The sequence below is a fragment of the Pavona decussata genome, unplaced genomic scaffold, assembly GCF_977016875.1.
Source record: "Pavona decussata unplaced genomic scaffold, jaPavDecu1.1 SCAFFOLD_166, whole genome shotgun sequence".
NCBI lineage: Eukaryota > Metazoa > Cnidaria > Anthozoa > Scleractinia > Agariciidae > Pavona > Pavona decussata.
This window is the reverse complement of record NW_028145577.1, coordinates 195319-215884: the sequence shown is the minus strand read 5'-3', so window position 1 is coordinate 215884 and position 20566 is coordinate 195319. Positions and strand designations below refer to the sequence as shown.

The 20566-nt window shown below is 37.3% G+C and overlaps 1 protein-coding gene and 2 long non-coding RNA genes across 10 annotated transcripts in view; 1 reads left to right on the top strand and 2 right to left on the bottom strand.

Moving 5' to 3' along the window:
• Positions 1 to 20566, bottom strand: part of LOC146464249 (uncharacterized) — a 102164-nt gene that overhangs the window by 9863 nt on the left and 71735 nt on the right. The gene's annotated exons all lie outside the window — the stretch shown is intronic.
• Positions 1191 to 19389, top strand: LOC146464253 (uncharacterized). The gene is made up of 3 exons (XR_014868551.1): positions 1191 to 1623; positions 4342 to 4639; positions 16868 to 19389. It is a non-coding gene; the product is annotated as an uncharacterized LOC146464253 (long non-coding RNA).
• LOC146464254 (uncharacterized) lies at positions 5841 to 8098 on the bottom strand. Its single transcript, XR_014868550.1, has 2 exons — positions 7961 to 8098; positions 5841 to 6449 (listed from the first exon to the last, which is right to left on the bottom strand). It is a non-coding gene; the product is annotated as an uncharacterized LOC146464254 (long non-coding RNA).

Genomic DNA, 20566 nt, shown 5'->3' with positions numbered 1-20566 from the left:
CGTAAGCTCTAGAAAAATTGCATTTCAACTGAGTAAGGTTTGCTTAAACCTGCGATTAGGCGCTCTTTCGTTCGGGGGAGCGCGAAAGTGTGGCAGCGCGAGAGTCGGCGTTCGAGACCTTCGCGCTGCCAAAGTTTCGCGCTCCCGCGAAAAAAAGAACGCCTAATGGCAAGTTAAGTTTGTTTAAGCTCTCTTATATCAACTCAAACTACACCCAGAGTGCAGCAGCCAGTCTCGTGGTTTTTTCCATTAGTTTTCTTCTATTTATTTCGTAAATAATATCTCTCAATCCCAAATGAAAAACCAAAAGCATATCGTCCTCGACTTACCTTTAAAGAGAGCACAAAAAGTGAAGCCGTACCGTGTTACGGAGAGTTTCTTTTTTATTATTTTTATTTTTAGTTACTTATTTTTTTACAAGGGTTTATTACTTAAGGCATGCTGGGTGAAGACGGCGAGAACAGACACATGACTAGTTCCCTGTGAGTGCAATGTGATTTTACTCGGCAGGGAATTTGGACTCTATCAGTTTTGTTGAAATACATGTCAACCAGACTTTTTTGAAAAGGCGGTCGATGAAAACTTGAGCCATTTTTATTGCACGAGAAGGTTCAGAAATACGGGGAGGAGAGAAGAAAGGAGGAAAAAGAGAGGAAAGGAAAAAATAAGACTACGCAACTTGATGTTTTTATATTGGCAGCTTTGGACAAAAACCGTTCGCTGCGCACTTTGAGCGGACCAATTGTCAGTAATCGTGGTAGATGTATTTTCGTTCTCAACGCCAGTGGTGTTCCAAGGAGCCCAAAGATGTCTACCCATGAGGCTACCGTTCAGCCTGAGAAATGTGATACTTGCACTTGACTTTCTAAAAATAAAACGGTTTACACCAATGATTAGCAATATAGATAGTCAGGGGTCATCCCACAGACTAGTGAAACTTGGCCTGTAGCTCAGTTGGTTAGGGGGTACAGCGAGGATTGCTTATTCCTCCTGGGAACTTTTTCTTTTAGAAATAATGTTGAAATGTCAAGTGTCAGGTACTTTTAAACGAGCCTTTAGTTTTTGCTGGTTTCATTCCATCATTCTCCATTACATTACATTCCATTCCAGCATTTGCAGCAAAGGGAGAAAGTCGTCTTCAGGACGAGGTTACTCGCACCAGTGCCTTTTCTGCATTAAAGATGGTGCCTTTCAAAGTGTATTTCTTTTCTCTGGAGGTCACGACATCTTCAACTTTTAGCTGCTTTCTGGAGGTTACAGAAAACAGAGGTAAATGCGTTGGAAGGTCGCGTAACGCTGGCCGGCTCTGCGTAGAAAGCCACCATGCTACCTTTCGAACATATCCCCAGAGATCCCCAGAGCGAAATGGGGCTGGATGGATGATAAAGAAAACCGAAGGATTCACTAAACTACATACAAACTGACCGATCGGTGATTCGAGGAACGTGGTATAATTTCTAAGAAAGACAAGAAAAATAGCTGTTACTGATACATGTATATGATTTCGAGAAAATCTTCCGTGGAAAAGGAAAGTACCCGTTTTGCCTTGGAGACAGCTTATTGACATACTTTTGGGTTGATCACTGTAAAAACGAAGAAACCTTTTTCGGAGGTGTTCATGTCGTGAGTATTAATATTCTCTCTCTTAATAATTTTAATGTCTAGGCATTCTTGGTGGATCAGTAGCTCCGACAGTCAGTGGGGACTTTGGGAAAGCCCCTGTTATAATACTTTTGGTTTAGGCCTGTTCCAGATGCTGCTCCACTCATGTGCTGAACCTGATTGATAAATTAAGTACGACAAAAGAGTGGCGTCTGAATCAGTTTGGCACTGCAAACATTGTTAATCTTGACAGGGTCTATCGCATTACGTGACACTGGAGCAGCAGCTGATTCAGAAGCTGCTCCTGTCATGTGCCAAACTTAATTTTGACAGGGTCTGCTAAATTTAATGCGACACTGTAGCAGCAGCTGATTCAGACGCTGCTCCTCTTATATGCCGAACTTAATGCATAAATTACCCATTAACAAATATAGAGTGGTGGTCACTGGCTAAAATGATTTGTAAAAGATTATTAACTTTCGGTAACCTGTCTGATAGCCTCAGGGGGATACTCGGGTATAAATGTGATGGGGGGGGGGGGGGGGTCTGACAGAGCCTAATATTTTGTGCACCCAAAAAAATTGGACTGGAGATTATTCGAATCATGCTTTCGGATCTTGCAGGAACTTTGGCTTGAATTGCATAAGAACTATTAGCCTGGCGGAAATTCGAACCCCAAAAAATATGCGCAGATTTTTTAGACCCAAAAAAGTACATGGTTAAATCTTCAACCCAAAAAAATACAGGAGTTGAAAATTTTATACCTAAAAAAATACATTGGACCCCCTGTCACGTTTATACCCAAGTATCCCTTCTGGGCTGATACCTTCAACAGAACTGATATAAACGATGTGTGAAAAACTAAAAAAAAAATAAATAAACATTAAATACAGCAAATTAGTACACATAAATTAAGAACTAAAATACAATTTTTAAAAGGTTGTTGACAAGAATGCTAAAAGCGTCAAAATCAAAGTTTATTTGGATGTGTCAGTATAACTATTTGTTTAAAGGAGTGCTTTTAATTGTTTTGGAAGCAGGCATGAGTTGTTATCAGCCGCAATTGTTTTACTGTATCTATGGCCAAGATTCAAGCGTCTGATATTCTTGTATTGATTGTAGCAGACAGGCCACTGAAAGCTAATAATTAAAAATATTGAAGGAAAACATTGACAACTTTAATGGCATAACCGTTGATGCTACAGGAGGATCTTTATTTACATGTTCACCCTCAATAATTAGCATACATATTTAGCATAAACAGGAAAACTACTAAGTTAGAAATAAATGCACTCTGTAAATTGAAAGAGCTTGACAAACAAATGAACTTTAAAAGTGTCAAGATTTTACAAAGGATGTATGGCTGGTGGTAGCTCTTGTCACCCAGTCATACATTCTTTGTAATTTTAACAGTTTTTCAAAGTAAATTTCTTGTACAATATTTCTCACAGGTATTCACCCTGATTACTAGATGTGACAGGTTCTTTTAGCTTATTATGTGTCATTTGTCTATAGCGTACCGCTTCATGTATGTTAATGAGGGAAAAAATGTAAACAATTACATCAGCAAAGATAATTTGCCAATTTTGAGGTTTGTTGAACTACTTTAAGGCTTGTGGACCAGATAATGCCTGCCTTAGAAGGAGAACCCATTTCATTTACAAATTTTAAAAATGATATTTAAAATTTTATTAAAATAATGTACTGCTTCAGACAGTATAACATTTTCTTTTTCTGGAGTATGCCCATGTCATTGACCAAAAAAAAAAAATACTTGCTATGTGTCATTATTTATTCACTTAAGCTTTAAACATTGTATCACATTTCTTTCACATGTACTTATGTTACAGTAAAATGCAATATATAAAATACAAAAATATATTTAAAAACATTTACATTAATGTACAATTATTATCACCATAAATTGGATTATCATGATGTAAACTGAATATTAGTAACTGGAAGGTCATATAGGTTTTACTCCTGTTAGGAGGACTTGTATTTTCCTTTTCTGAAATATATGCCTGTGTCACTGAATGAGGAAAAACATGCATTTATCATTTATTCACTTGGCTTAAAACAAAGCTTAAGCCCATTTTCACCCTGAGAGAGCTGTAGAATGGAAATTACACTGTCTTGTTGAGCCTTGCTGGCCCTTTTTGCTGAGCCACACAGGGCTTAAGACACCAACGTGAAGCATGAAACATGACTGTGAAGCACATAACAAGCTTACATCTTGTGCTTTGCTGCTCAGAAAAAAAGGCTTTATGAGGCATAATGCATCTTATTTTGCAGAATCATAATCATTTCAGACATTTAAGAGTAGTTACATTTCTTATATTATTTTTTCTATAAGGCATTACTGTCAAAATACCCCCACCCCCCCCTCCCCCCATGGGTTTGTCAGGCATTTTACATTTGAGCAGTACTACTAGTTCTAAATACAAATTTTACTCTTCAAAGTTTTGTGTATTACTTGTAAGCTTCCCCATCATTTTTTCATGGGAGCACTCCAACCCAGGGTCCAAAATCTCCATGCATACATACATGTGGTATGAAAATTTCCAGATGGCAGAGTTTCCCCTTTTTATGACCATGCAGTTGGTAATTAGTGCGAAACATGAGAGGTACAGGTGTAGTTTTTTTTTATGTGATTAATAGTGCAATTATCACAGTACAACAGCTGAGCCTTAAGTTTAAGCACTGTTATATAATTATATATATTTTTTCATTTTTCAGATATTTGGACTTTCACATTTGATGCTTGACTGGGGTTGTATGAAGATGCTCCAAACAGCTGGAAGCCCAGAGATTCATTTAGCACGTGAAAAACTTTTTAAAGCTTCCCCACAAGCTCAAATTCAATCTACTATACACAGTTGCTGGGAAATAGTATAGATAGACACACCAACATTCAAGAAGTTCCTCAAGTGTGGTAATGCTGCTTTTGAAATCAGCCAGGGCTTTGTTGACAAGGAAATGAAAGAACTTAAAGAGATGGAAGACAACAGAATTAATTCATCGAATGCTTTTCAAGGTGTGTATTACGAGGGAGCAGCACGTACATGTCCCTGGTGAAAATCTTTCAAGGATCTTTAAGGATCCTTAAAGATCTGCATGAGGATCTTTATGAGGATCTTAATAAAGATCTTCAAGGATCTTTGAAAAGATCCTCAAGGATCCTTCATTTTCTTGCCAAGATCCTCAAGGATCTTTAAGGATCCTCTAAGGATCTTCAAAGATCCTCAAGGATCTTTAAGGATCCTCTAAGGATCGTCAAAGATCCATAAAGATCTTTCAAAGATCCTCAAGAATCTTTAAGGATCCTCCCAAGATCTTTCAAAGATCCTCAAGAACCTTTAATGATCCTCCCACGATCTTGCAAAGATCCTCAAGGATCTTTAAGGATCCTCCCAAGATCTTGCAAAGATCCTCAAGGATCTTCGAGGATCCTCTCAAGATCTTTCAAAGATCTTCAAGAATCTTTGAAGATCCTTAGAGGATCCTTAAAGATCCTTGAGGATCTTTGAAGATCCTTAAAGATCCTTGAGGATCTTGGCAAGAAAATGAAGGATCCCTGAGGATCTTTTCAAAGATCCTTGAAGATCTTTATTAAGATCCTCATGCAGATCCTCCCAAGATCTTGCAAAGATCCTCCTAAGATCTTACAAAGATCCTCATTAAGTATCCTTCAATAATCTTATCAAGATTCTTAATAAGAAATAAGAATTTTACAAGAACCTTACAAGATCTTGTCAAAAGATTCGTATATCTTGTACGATTAAAAGATTCTTATTCTTATTCAGCTCTTACAAGATCTCACAAGATTCTTACAAAGATCTTACAAGATCTTATAAGATTCCTACCAAAATCTTAAAAGATTTTAATATAAGATTCTTACCAAGATCTTGCAAGGTCTTATAAGTTTCTTACCAAGATCTTGAAATTGTCACGATCTTACCAAAAAGGGCCGATATTTGATTTTGTTTTCCAAGCAAGCTGCAAAATAGGGAAAAACCAGGAGTGTATACTTCTTTTTTTTTTTTTTGGATTGCCCTGACATTTCTGGCAATGACCTACAATGGTTCATTCAAATAACCTAGAATCATGTGTTCCTGAGAGTTTGATCACAGCTTGCTTGAAATACACTGTACCAAGAAGCTGACTTGAGGTGGATATGCTCCTAGCACTTCAATTCAAAGGCTGAGGCATTGTCAAACCATAACCAACAAGAAAAATTAGAAGTGTGATAACCTTTTATTGCTAAATCTTGGCTATTCATGTGAAATAAATTGATCACAACAATCTTCAAAAGTTAGCATGGAAACTTTCATCTACAATGCCATACATGGCTTTTTTACAAGGCATAAAATTGTATTCAAGTTCTTGTGATGCATTCTCACAAGATCAACGGCACTATAATTATAATATTGTAATCCGCAAAAGAGTGACAGAAACAAACCTTTACCAACAAATGTTCTCTAGACTAGGATAAAGATCTACACGTAACTTTTTCTTCCATTTGCATCAATTAATGAAGCACTAATAATAATCTATTTGACTTAATTAACCTGGCAGCTTTAAAGCCTTTCTAAACAATCCTGACACTTATTATTTGCCAGTATTATTTTTCCAAGAAAGAAGCAACCTAACAGAGTGTACATATGAATAAGAGCTTGGTTTCCAGTGGTACAATAATGTTCTTTAGTGTTAGTGTAAAATAAACAAATAAATAAAAATAAAAAAATAAACATAAAAAAACATAACAACCAAAAAAACCCCCAACAATTTCTGTTGCATGTTAAAGGCAAGAAAACATGAAAGCTTGAAATTATCCTGTATGGCCCCTGTGGAGAAAAAAAGAAAAATAATTAAATAATTAAAACCAAAAAAACAAAACAAAAACAAAAAACAAGATATAATTTTTTTTAAGCTATTTTCCTTGCTAAAAAAAGCTACCAATTAGAACAATAATTATTTATTAACTAAGGTTAAGTGTATGCCCCCATTGGTCAAGTCACCATCTACTATTTCCCTCTGAGAAAATGCTGACAAGAGCTTACTATTGGCATCAAAATGTTGAAACACTGTTTGTTAGAAGTGTCTCCCTCCCTCCTCCTCCTAAGTAAAGTACAATGAAAGCAACGACGACGTGCACGCCAATTTGCTCAAAAAACATTGACTCAGAGGAAAGGGGAGCAGCGATTCAACAGCTATTGAGAGTTGTTGTAGACTTTCCACTCAGGCCAGTGGGCCAGTAATTTATACTGTTTGGGAGCAGAGTCTTTCAACTTTTCAGCGAAAAGAATGGCACCAATATACAAGAGATACTCAGTGAAGCAACTAAAAACAATGTACATGTAGCTGGGTTAAGCCACAACCCATTGAAGAGCAGGATTACATCATCATTGTGTTAACTGAAAATTAAGATCACTGTCTCTTAAACAGCTTTAAAGTGACACATGAATGCCACTTTTCAGTTTATTTTGTGAGAGTTTCTCTAAGCCAATTGCCCATTTACATTTCTTTTATGCTTACAAACTCCAGAGTGTAGGCTGAACCATTTACAATGTGTTAAATATTACCATTCTTAATGCAGCTTTGACAAGTTCATAAAAGCCTATTATAAGAAAAAATGATTGCATTGATCAAAAGGATTGTTACTTAGTGTTCTCTTCATATTGTTTGCTGTTATTATGAAATCAAGTACTGATCAAATAGTGCCATTATGCAAGTTACAAACTTTTATTTAGTATTATTGTTGCCGTGTAGAAGTAGCAGAAGTCACGATTCACAACAAAATTAACTCATTTAAAATAGACTCCAACGGTCATAATTATAAGTGACTATTGAGCAGGATTTGGTGACTTGACTCTGAAGCTGCAGTCTTGAGTCTCAACCTTGACAACAAAATGGAGACAGGGGTTGAAAATCTACCGTAAAACAGAAAAATTGAGCACTTTAAATCAGTTCGTCTGAGTGATCACAGTGACCACTAGGTTGCCATTAACTTCTTAGACAACGTTGCAGTGAGCTTCTCACCCATAGCAATCTTGTTAGTTCCTGATCTAAGTAAATGAGTCATACACGTACACTTCATACACGAAGATCATAAACTGATCTTCACGCCAAATCAAGATCGATCACTTAAATCTTCAGCTTATACCAACTCTGTCATGATATTAACCTGGCTACAAATTACTCCGTAAAAACGTTTGCAAACGCTTCATACAAAAACTAAATAGGGAATGACCACCTCAACAATCTTCAAGAAGCACATATGCATGCACGTTGTGTGTAATTCGAATGGACACATTTTCATGCAGTCTTTCTCAAAATAATTGGTGTCGAAACTTACCTCTTTCTAAAAAGTGGTTGTCCAAAGTTTGCTACTTGAAGCCATCATTTTTTTAGCTTAACAGAGGCAAAATCCAGAGGAAATGTGTGCTGTATACTTGAATCCCGCCTAAAATCTAACTTGAAAGAACTTGAAACGGTCTTTCTCCGAGCCTGCAGTGGCATAACTGCTGACCAAAATGGTGCCCAGTCTTCCCAGACTGAATGAAATCCAAGATGGCTGCCGGTGTTGCTGTGATTCCACGTTTTTCCACGTTTTCTTGCTCATTTTAAAAGCGAGCATTGTGCATGAAAGTCGAAGGAATTATGATTCAAAGCATTTTTGTTCTCTTTGGCATTAAATGGAGTTGAGATTCATCAAAGAAGGTTTGTAAGTAATAGTGTTTTAAATTCGCAAGTGAGTTGTTTCAGTGTAGGACCGTGCATTTAGTTTTTTTATGCAAATACAGTCTGTAAACTGCAAACTGTAAGTCTTAACAGTCATATCTTTTAAGCCTTTGTTTAGAAACACACATGTGTACATAGCATGTATCAACTTAGAACACTAAAGAAAACAGTATTGAGATGTACAAGATGTCACACAAACAACTAAATTTTATTGTTAATAACAATACAAGTAAAGAGATAATCACAGTCAGTGTGAGAGTATTGCTGGCATGTTTATTTATTCTTAGATCCTGTCAAGATTCTTGTAAGATATTATGAGATCTTAATAAAGAATTGAACCAAAGAAGATATTTTTGTTTTTGTTTTTCAAGATCTTCATAAGAACTGTTTTATAGAACTGTTATTTCTTAATTTATGCTAAGATCTTACCAAGATAATTGTAAGGTGATAAGATCTTAATCAGAATGGTTGTAAGATCATGGTACAAATTTTGATTAAGATCTTATTAAGAAAACATTAAGAAATAGGCAAGACCTTATCAAAATCTGTTTAAGATCTTATTTTTAATTTACTTGAAAAAAATTTCTTTTTTTTATAGAAAAGTAATTATTTTCCTATGGATGCCATGCATCTTTGTCATGTTAGTCCTGTGTTAAAGCACTACCAACATCATTAAATTAACATGTGTTCCATGGGAAGGGTAACTGTAATAATTGATGAAATTGGTACTTAATCAGTCAGGGCTGTCATTAAGGGCCCTATCCCATAACACCTATTAGGCCTGGATTCCCTTGAAAGAACCTTGATGTTACAGCTGATCTTGATGGTTGAAGGGTCATTTTACTCAGAAATTAACAAGATTGTTACGGGTGAGAAGCTTAATGCCACATGCTAACAACTTAATGACAGCGCTGATCAGTGGCTTTATAGTATTTTCAACCAAAAATTGAATGATTTAGATTCAATATACATGTACCATGTGTTGGTAACAGATTAATCTTTCCAGACTGTGTGGAACTCAAGGTTAACTTTAAAACTCTTCACAGGTTACCTTTGGGTTAACATCTGAAATCTTAATTTGGTAGCTTTCATGTCAGTACCAAGTGTGCTCAATGCAATTAAAAAAAAAAAAACACAATGAGACAATTTCATTGGTTAGGAAATTGATGGGCTTAATTAAGAGTGATTGTGCAATTTACATGTATGTCAGACCACCAGTGAAACAGTCATGTAACTCTGAAATGCACTATGAGATTCTTATGTAGGATTTGTATCAATATTCATACCAGCTCTTTATGAAATTGAATATGACTTCTTTTATCAGTTTTCAATTCATCTTTGTCTCCTTCATTAACTACACTCAGTTCTGTAGTTAATCTTCAGCTTATTAATATAATTTGATCAATCAGCTGACTAAAAGCTCGACTTGTAAAGTGCAATCATCTTAATGTATACCATCTCATTGACTTTTGTGTTCGGTTTTTGCAAGTTTTGTCTTTAGCACGGTAACATGGTGTTAAATAAATATTATTATTATTGAGCCCTTAACAATGTGTTACTATTTTTTTTGGCTGAGACTTGCTGCTGTTTCAAATACTTACAGGGATCTATTTATAATAAGATCTTTAACCAACATCCAATTTAAAAATTATTGAGGATCCTGGTAGCAAGTCTCAGCCAAAAAAAAAAAAAAACATCCAGTTTAAAAATTATTGAGGATCCTGGTGGATCATGGGAAAGATCTTTGAAAGATGCTTTAAAGATTCTTCAAAGATCCTCATTAAATTCTTGAGGATCCTGAAAAAAAAATGGCAACAATCCTTTAAGATTTTTTAAAGATCCTCGTTAAATCTTTGAGGATCCTAGCAAAGATCTTTCTAAGATTCTTCAAAGATCCTCATTAAATCCTTGAGGATCCTCGCAAAGATCTTTGCAAGATCTTCACAAGGATCTTTTCAAGATTCTTCAAAGATCCTCATTAAATCCTCAATTATCCTGGCAAAGATCTTTGCAAGATCTTCACAAGGATCTTTTTAAGATTCTTCAAAGATCCTTATTAAATCCTCAAGGATCCTGGCAAAGATCCTTGCAAGATCTTTACAAGGATCTTTTTAAGATTCTTCAAAGATCCTCATTAAATCCTCAAGGATCCTGGCAAAGATCCTTGCAAGATCTTTACAAGGATCTTTTAAGGATTCTTTAAAGATCTTCATTTAATCCTTGAGGATCTTCAAGGATCCTTGCAAAGATCTTTGCAGGAATCTTTACAAGGATCTTTGTAAGATCCTTGCAAGATCCTTGTCAGTTCCCTGAGGATCTTTGTAGACATTGTTCAAGATCTTGCAGATACAGGATCTTTAAAGATCTTTGGAGGATCCTCAAAGATCCTGTAAGGATCCTTTGAGGATCTTTATCGTTGAGGATCTTTAGCAGGTCTTTGAAGATCTTCAAAGATCCTTGAGGATCCTGTGAGGTTTTTCACCAGGGGTAGGTAAAAGGAAAAGTAACCCTTTGTCAGTCCCCTCCCCTCCACCTTTGTTTCCTTTTCTTGAGAGGGGGGACCTAATAAAGTTTTGTGTCTTCTGGATCAGTTGGGTATTAAATAAGTCAGAATCTGGAGTTTTCCTTTAGTTTGTGGTTCTAGGATGTATCCCGAGTATACAGTTTACCACCCCCACGGAAGGTCATTGAAAAGTCTGACAGGGTGGGGGAGTGTTCGTCAAAAGGCATTCGAGGTCTAAAAAGGAAAATATGAGGCCAAGCTGCAATTTTAAAACCTTCCATGAGAGGGGCATGGGAATAATTTTTCTGGAACAATCCATTGGTTGAGAAAGAAGACTTTATTCATGAAATGGCAGATATCTATTGCATCACAAATAATGACATCAGCTTGCTCATGGTTAATTCTGATTGCCTTATAACACAACATAGCATTCTTGTTGATAGATGTTTTATTAGAGCAGCTGGTAGCTCCTTAAAGAGATCTATCAGGGAGTCTTCCCTCCCCCCCCCCCCCCCCCCCTTTTTCTCCTGCACTGTTACCCAAGCCAACACCTATTTATATACCTTGGTGAGAGAGAGAAAATGACACAACTTAATGTAATTCAGTTTCAATTTCATTCAATTTAGTCTTTATTTACACAGGGTTAAACAGATAATGAGGTCCATACGATATAAACTACAAGATAAACTATCAATTGAATACCAAAATGCATAAATATATTAACATCCTAATCCTAACCAATAATACTAAAACCTAAAAAAACTTGACCTGTTTTCCATGAATGCCGTGTCTCAACTTACCTAAATTGGAGATTAAGTTGTTGCTTAATTGATTCAGTGATTCAGCCTGCTTAAGATTACAGGGTAGCTGTTTCAGAGAGATGGACCGCTATAGCTACAGTGCAGTGATGAGCCCTGAACCACTGCAGCCCACTGATGCTCTGATTGAAATTCCAACATACTCAACACTGTGAGCACCTAATAGCATCTTCATGTAGCACACACCATAATAGCTCAGTTGCACACAGGTGGTTTATTGAATTTCAAACCCTGTGAAATTACGCAGAAGTTTAGTGAAACAAAACAAACAAAAAACTAAATCGGTGAAAGACCACTTATGATCAAATGATCAAATTACAAATGCAAGGTATACAGTGAAGAGACCAAAAGCAACACAGTCAATAGTTCTTTATTCAATGAAACCTTCTAGAAACTCTTCCTATTGATTGTCTAATAACACACTGAACAAATATTTTGAGCCAGTAGTTTAGGATCGTACTGTTAATGAGATTCAGTAACTTTAAAGTTCAAAGTTTACTTGTACCAAGAAAAGACAGTCACTGTACAGTTGATTCCAACAAAAGGAACATCGTTTACAACACTTGTTAAAAACTTACATCACTAAGTAAAAAACACTACATTAAATATCACATTCTGAACCAAATCTCGATTGTTTTTAACCGTTTTTGTTTTTTGGGTTATTGCTTTTATCTTTGTGTTCATGCACTACATTGCATGGAGTTCAGTGGGTTGAACACGCCTTGTCACTGCGGTCCTCTTACAACTAAGCTCCTTAACCGCTTTCCTAAACTCTTGCATTCTTATGGCATATATCAATGGATTAACGATAGAATTGGCATAATATAACAACACTAACGTTTCGTGTATGTGAACGGCTGCTGCACGAGACATTTGACTAAATATGTGATTCCCAATTGCCATCTTAATAGATAAGGGCAGAATGGTCAGGATAGAGACCACGGTAACTATGCTTAAGGTTACTGACAATTTCCTTTCTGAGGCAACTGCACTAGAATGCTGCGGAGGAGGGTTACTTTTGACTTTTATGGTAATAATAACATTGCAAACACTTACGATAAGAAGGTTAAGAGAAGTGTAACATAGAAATAGATACCAAATTAAAACTAAATCGAGGCCTTTAAGAACGGACATCATGGAGGCCAGAATCAAAGTTATCACCCAGCTGCCAATAATAACTTTGAAGTAAAGCCATTTCTCAATTAAACAGTGCCTAAAGGGGAAAAGTGTTGCGTGCAACCGATCTAAAGAAATTAACGAAAGATTGGCTTGAGAAGCAAGGGGAAATATGAAGCTCGAGGTTGAAATGATGAATTCTTGCCAACTGAAACCATTTCCACTTTCCAAATCCCGGACGAGTATTCTCAATGGTCCCGACGCTGCTCCCACCAGTAAATCAGTCACTGTCAGGTTTATTATCAGATACGTAGTGCGCTTGCGTAAGTGGCGATTTCTTGCAAAGGCAATGAGAGTGAAAACGTTTATTATAGCTATCACTATAGATACAGAGATTAAAACTTGTAACCACTTTGACCGCGCATTTTTCTCCTTTTCTAAAGAAGAATCTTCAGCAGTGTCATCACCCATGCTTCAATTAAACTAAACGGTCCTTCTCCTTGTATAGTTTGCTGTAAGCTAAGGATAGGGAAAAAAAAAGGTGTTCAGTTGTTCAGTCTTACAGTAGAACTCCAAGTTAGAGCAATATTTCTCTTCAAAAACTAGACGTTTTTATTAATTTATTTCAATAATTTATGCTTTTGTTTTGGTTTGTTATTTACTGTACTTGGGGTCTCTCATTGAGGTCAGGGGAGCAGCGATGGTGCAGTGGTGAGAACACTCGCCTCCCACTAAAGATAAGATAAGATAACTTTATTTATGCACGGTAAAGTTCTTTAGGAAATTACAAGGAGAAAAAGAGAAAACTAATGTGGCCAGATTCCCAGAGGTGGGGGGGGGGGGGGAGGGGGGGGGGGAAGGGGGACTCCCATATGGAACAGACGGGGATGCTCGTCGTCTCGCTTAGTGGTGTAAATTTTGGATTTTGGTCTCGCTTAGGGTGTTCCGGGCAAAGCGCCAATATTTTAAGCCGCCAAGGTCTCGTTTAGGGTTCCGTGAAGAAACACAGAAGTACGCGAAGAGAAACAGAAGTCAAATTTTCTTTTTAACTTGTTTTGTTTACCGCATTAGGGGTCAAAATTTGCTTAAGCCACGCCCACGCCCAGATGGTCTCCTTTAGGAGTTAAATTCAAAATTTCCGACGAGTATCCCCGTCTGTTCAATATGGGAGTCCTCCCCCCCCCCCCCCCCCGCCCCCCCAGGGCCAGATTCCCGGACTCGGCGTCATACGTGGGTTGATTTTGTTTTTGGTTCTTGTCGTTTCTCCGATCTACGTTTTTCTCTTGGTTCTCCGGTTTTCTGCTCTCCTCAAAAACCAACATTTACATATCCCAATTCGATCTGGAGAGTGTCCCCAATTAATGTTCTGGAGATTGCCTACACTGATAACATCAATAAGATCATCTCCCAAAAGATCATATGACATAAAGTGAAAGTAAGAATCTGATTGGTTGTCCAATTTCTTTAGCTGTTTTCATCCTTCGTCTATTTTGTAGGTTTTGATGGCGACTACATCGTAGTTCGCGCAAATCATCCTACACACGATATTTGGCGTGGAAGATTTGTTTTTTCTCTAAACTAAACGAGAATGAGATATTATTACTTACCAGTAAACAGATAAAAATACAAATGACTAAATAGGAAGTGTGCCAGGTATACCGACTCTTTTGTAACCAAATCTTTCTGAGCATTGTCGGGTATTATTATTAATAAATTGCCTGAATTACATGCGGTAAAACAACTGAGTTAGCTGATGAGCTAAACAATTGCTTGTGTAAAAATTATTCTTTCCTTCCTTAAAATTTGTTCTAAATGAGCCAGCTTTCCACGTCACCCTGTAGCTCAGTTGTTAGCAACCGACCATTATAGGGAATGTCATGGGTTTGACTCGCGCTGAGAAGGCCAAGACAATTTTTGTTTCAAAGTCGTGGCATGTAGAATACTACATATTTCTTTATATTTCATTATTTGAGCAAAATCGTCACTCTTTAGTTCGACAAGTGTTAGAAGTCATCGCAATTTTTTCTCAGAAGACTTATTTGGAACCAAATTTTCTTGACCGTTGCTGAGCTTTGCTGGGTAGTTTAATTAAAAAAAAATTGCTTCACCTAATCGAACAGCTATCAATCGAGTTACAACGAACTTTCCCAAAATTTACCTAAAGTATAAACAAGGAACTACTGAAGATGGCAGATGCTTAAAAACGTTCTTTAAAAATCGAACCAAGCCAAATCATAGGTTTGCCTTTAGTCATTTAGCCATCTGCCCTAAAGGGACACAGTCAGCTGGTGCACATGCGCATTAGATACCATTTCTTAGCTGATTTGCATATCACACTTCATCACAAGTCTCGCGCTGAGAAGCGCATCCTTTGAGAAATCTAAACAAACCTTGTCGAGTCGAAGTATTTCCCAGTCAAAATAGTGATTATAGATCAAATGTCATATTAGAACACTCATTTTCTTGATACCATGGAGAATTTACTGATGGACTTGTCCAGGGAAAGCCAAAGGTCAACGAATACCTCTGAAGTCGGGGAATAATTTAATCGTTCATTTCTGCTTTCAATCAGATATTGTGCTTTTATAATTTCGTTTTGACAACTTCTCCACTATCTAAATTTAGGAACCAAACCCATGTCATTCATTACAAGAGTGTTTGCTCGACCCGTAGAAAACAAGGTTCTACGAGAGGTTGTCCTTGTGGAGGAGATAATCGACTGTGTACCGAAGCTTGTCTTCGTCTGAGCTCCAAACCAAGCAGCCATGACGCGAAGGTGAAGTTCGAATCGTTTACGAAGGTACCCTCCACACGAACCTTTCGCCGGGTTGAGAAAATTCGATTTTCTAAATATATATAATGGAGATTTGCTCTTCAATGTTTTTGATTGATTTCTCTCGTTATTTTAGTGAACGAAGGCGATTTCTTCCGCCCTTCGCCTTCACGTTTCCCACCTCTTCTTTTCATATTCCTTTGGAATATGCGATCCGTACTGCTTTTAACCAAATATGATAAAATAATATCATAAGATGAGCAAAAGCAAACTCAGAAACAGGTTATCAGTAAAAAATTGAAAATTTAATGAGACACTAAGAAGATTGAAGCGGATTTCTAGATATATTCGAAACATATCTTTGATTTCAGGTTGAGGTAGACGAGGTAGACGCTTTTCAATCTGACAAACTAGCGTCCAGGTCAGCGCGGTCACAAAGCTGACCAACTTTGACTCATAATTTGTTTTATTCTCTCCGTTATTTTGCTAGGGGTAAAAGAACTGAGTTAACTGATGAGCTGAGCGATTCTTTTTGTAAAATTATTCTTCCCTTGCTTGATTTAAAATTTTACTTAATGATCCAGCCTTCCACGTCACCCTGTAGCCCAGTGGTTAGCGACCGACCATACATTGTAGGGAACGCCATGGGTTTGACTCGCGTTGGGAAGAAAGATAATTTTTTGTTCATAATCGTGGGATGTGGAATACAACATCTTTCTTTATATTCCATTATTTGAGCAAAATTCGACAAGTGTTTGAAATCGGTATTTATTCACGATATTTATATTTAAGTCGCCGCTCAAGTCAGAGGTCGTCTTAGATCATCTTCCGGTCTAACTAACATTGATCTTCGTAGACTTTAATTTTACTGCAGTGTCAATAGAGAAGCACAAAATAATAATCTCATGCCAGGTTTGTCTGAATGTTTCAGCCTTTCAACAGCCACGAGGCGAATTTACCAGGAAACGACGCTTGCTACAAACTTAATTGGAGTTTATGAAACCATCTGCAAACCGTACCCCCTAAAACGCCTGATATATTTATAAAAGAAACCTTTTTACCTCGTGTTCGGATTATAGTAAAATACTGTTACCCACCTTGTTTCTTGATAACGTGAATAGTTCTAACTTTAGTGGTTAAAACTGCCTTTAACTGGCGAGAATGGATCTTGCTATAAACATGCCGCCAATTTGCATCAAATTAGCACCTTTTTCCATGAATTTTAGTAGACATATCAAATTTTTATGACGCGCCAATTTAGGTGTCATATCAGGTTAACTATTAATTTATCAATCGCATTTGTGTTTTTAGGCACTCCAAGCTGTCACAGCCTGCGTGCAGACGTGCCATATTTCCTTTTTTTAAAGGGGAATCGAGATGCCTGATGCAACGCCGTTGTTTATCGTGTTTCAGTATCCTTCTATTTTCAAGCATGCTGGATAAAGCTTCAATTGGTTGCTTTACAGCGGGGCATTGTTAGAATAAATTAGTGAACGAACAAAGGAAGCTTAGATCGAACGGACAAACGAACGTATGGTAGGACGGAAGGACGAACAAGGGGTCAGACAAAATGTCTCTCTGATTTACCAATAAATTACGCAAAAACTTACATCTAAAATACAACACAATAATAATTCAAAATTCGAACGGAAGCTAAATAATACAACGTTTCAAGTTATAAATAAACTCGTAAGGGGAAAATCTAAAATTACCATTTGTTTCTTAAAGACGGTGCCTACTAATACCGAAGTATTTTTGCGCGGTTTATTACTAGCGGGAAAAGCAGATCTTAGCAAGGGCAATGGAAATCCAGAACGAAAATTGGGGGAGGGGGAGAGGGGGCACGCACTTTTTAGAGATAATTAAGCAACAATTGTTATAAAAGCAGTAAGATACAAAACAATGTATGGCGTTCTTTTTTTTTTTTTCAAATTGAAGCTTTGTTATCTCTGAAAAATGCATGGTTACCCCCAATTTTCTTTTTGGATCCTAGAAGCACTTGCTAAGTTCTGCTTTCCCCGAATAGTTTTAAACCGCGCAAAAATATCCCTGTATTAGTAGGCACCACCCATAGGAAACCGGGTATCACCATATGCGCAGAACTTGTATGGGCAGTAACAATAGTAGGCACCGTCCTTAAAGGCAGAAACATCAACTCTGATTGGTTATTACCACGAAATACTCGAGATAATTTATTCTATATAATTTCTGAGGGAACAAACGCCACTCAGCCGTTGCGTACAACCACCTGCACATTTCAAACGACTTATTGATAACATCAACAAAACAGACAAACAAGTGACAATTTTGGTAACAATAGACCAACAGACTTTTGACTTACAAAAGACGGATCGAAACGCACCAATCATCACGTTTTACTGTCGTCACAGCCAATAACATCACGGCTTAACTGTGAAACGACCAATAACATCACGACTTCGTTGCTCAATCAGGTTAACAACCAGGGACATTTATACTATCTACCGACGTTCCACAATTTACTTGACGAAGGTGATTTCCGCTCTGGTTGTCGAAACGTCGGTGAATGTCACCTCAAAAAGTCCTTCGTAGGACTATACTCTCCCGGATGATCATAATTTACGTACTTAGGATTTTTCATTGACAGACATTTTATTTCTCTCTTTCTGTTTTAGTTCCTTCAGCAGCTCCGCTTAAAGCATCACCACGAACCATTGGAGGTGCACCGAAAGTTGATTTGTTGTCCAGTATAAACCAGTAAAGATCAAGTTTGTTGACCGTCTTTGAATCTCAGCGTAGCGTCGCTGACGTCATCGATTTCATCATGTATTCAATGGGAAATAGACCAATAAATGTCTAAAACAGGAAGTTCCGGTATAAAAGGGGCCTGGCCAGGCCAGGCCATTCTCACCTTCAATTGTCAATCAACCATCAGAGCGTAAAAAACTGACAACACGTGCCTTTTTCTTACCGATAAAATCGACTTAGTTTTCAGAATAACTCTTGTTAAACATGTTAGAACTTGATATCTTATGTTGCTATAGTGATATTATAATATTTTGAGGCATGTTTTTCAGAGGACTTTTGAGTCAACAACTTTCCACGACTGAACAGCGTCTAAATTTGCATCTCAGGCCCACAAAGGTGTGAAAAGAAGGAGGGGCTTGCCCTTTTATAGCTTAACTTCTTGTTTAAAAAATAATTAAATAGGCCATTTACGAGTTGCTGGTAACCTTACTATGAAAGCGAGGCTAAGTGCAAAACGTTTCATATGAAAATTCGTGTTTTTTTTTGCATACGAATGAAAACTAATTTTCATAAGAAAAACTTTGCGCTTACCATCGTTTTCGTAATGAGGTTTAAAGCAACTCGGAAATGGTCTATTCCAATTTTACTGATATCGAAGCAGCTTCGATTCGCACAAGAAAACTCTATTAAATGGTAAATATCTTGTTCAAAACTAACCTCATTTTGTGGGACGGTTTTTCACAGAATCAGTTTTCAGTCGGTTTGCTCACGTAAAGCGGTGGTGCCTTTTTTATGTTAGGAATTCCGCGCCACATAAGATATTTCTTACTAAAGAGACTGGTGAGAGCTCTGGTAGGCTTACGGAAGGTTTTAGGAACGACTTTCGTGGGGAATCAGAGTTTAATTTCATAGAGATTAACGTTCGTAACAAATGAACATTACAGTCTACTTTAAAATGCCATAACATAGAAAGCATACTTTGACGTGCAAGATAAAATTGATAGAAATATAGCTGTCTTGTTGTTCATATGCTTGTAATAATGTATGGATAGGGTATATATGAAACTAAGTATACATAAAACTGAAGTAAATCGTTGTCCACTCAACAGTTGCCAACTAAGCCTCGAAAACATATATATTCATGCCTTGACGTAAGTTTTACTGTTCAAAAACCTGTCCATGCCAACGTTCTCTTTATCTTATATTTTCTCCAAGAAACGGAAAAAAAAAAAAACGGGCGAATCAGTACAAAGGCCAACAATGTGTATAGTTAGAGCAAGCTTACTGGCAAAGACAATACGGCAGCGCTATTTATATTGTATTGGAAAAGTTCCACTTCTAGGAAATTCTTCTGAAATGAAATTCCCAAAACAATTTTGCTGAAATTTCGTCAAGTGACTAACCTATGTGCATTGACCACACACTGGAATAAAAAGAGGGGTTACCATACTTGTTCTTGAGAAACGGAAAGTTGAAATATGGTAATTAATGCATTTTTGAAAAATAGTGAGCTCAAAGCAGCATTTACCAACAACAGAAATAAATAGATCTTCACAATTGGGTTTTCCGGTAAGCAAGGATTGAATAACATTTAGCTTTTGCACATAGTAGCTGATAGAAACTTTGCCTTTTAATTAATGCGCAGTAGAGTTGCGCACTGCTAAACGCTGGTATACAGGGAACTCGCCTCAGCTCTGCTCGCAGGAAGTGATTTCCTTCACTTTGTTTCTCTTGATTGTACATGGAAATCACGCAGGTCAATGATGGTCTGGGCACTAGGCACTTCCCGACCTCCTTCTCCCAGCCCATCTTTCTGGACTGGACAGACCGTGAACCCTCCCTCTCCTCCCGCTGTCCAACCCCCTCCCCTTCCCTCCTACCCTCTTTCTCCCTCACCCTGCTACACATTCCTCCTAACACGTCGACAATCTGTCTCATTTCTAAAAAGTACCACATGTCAAGTTCCGAATAAGACCATCTTTCAATATTTGCCAAAGGTTAAATATCGAAATCCAGCTTAAACTGTCAAAACGAATATTGTTTGTTTATTTATTTTAACACATCAGTAGGAGTGTACTTTTTACTTTGGTTCCTTAAAGCAAGAGGGACAATTGTTCACGTCAGTTTGATGTAGAAAAAAATACACGGTATTCAATTTACAAAACAGCACATTATTTACACTCTGATATAAAACAAGGTCCATCTTTTAACGGCGACAGCAGAACAGACTGCATAGCAGTCTGATAACCCTTCTGGATTTCCTGGATTTCTTTCTTGTTGGAA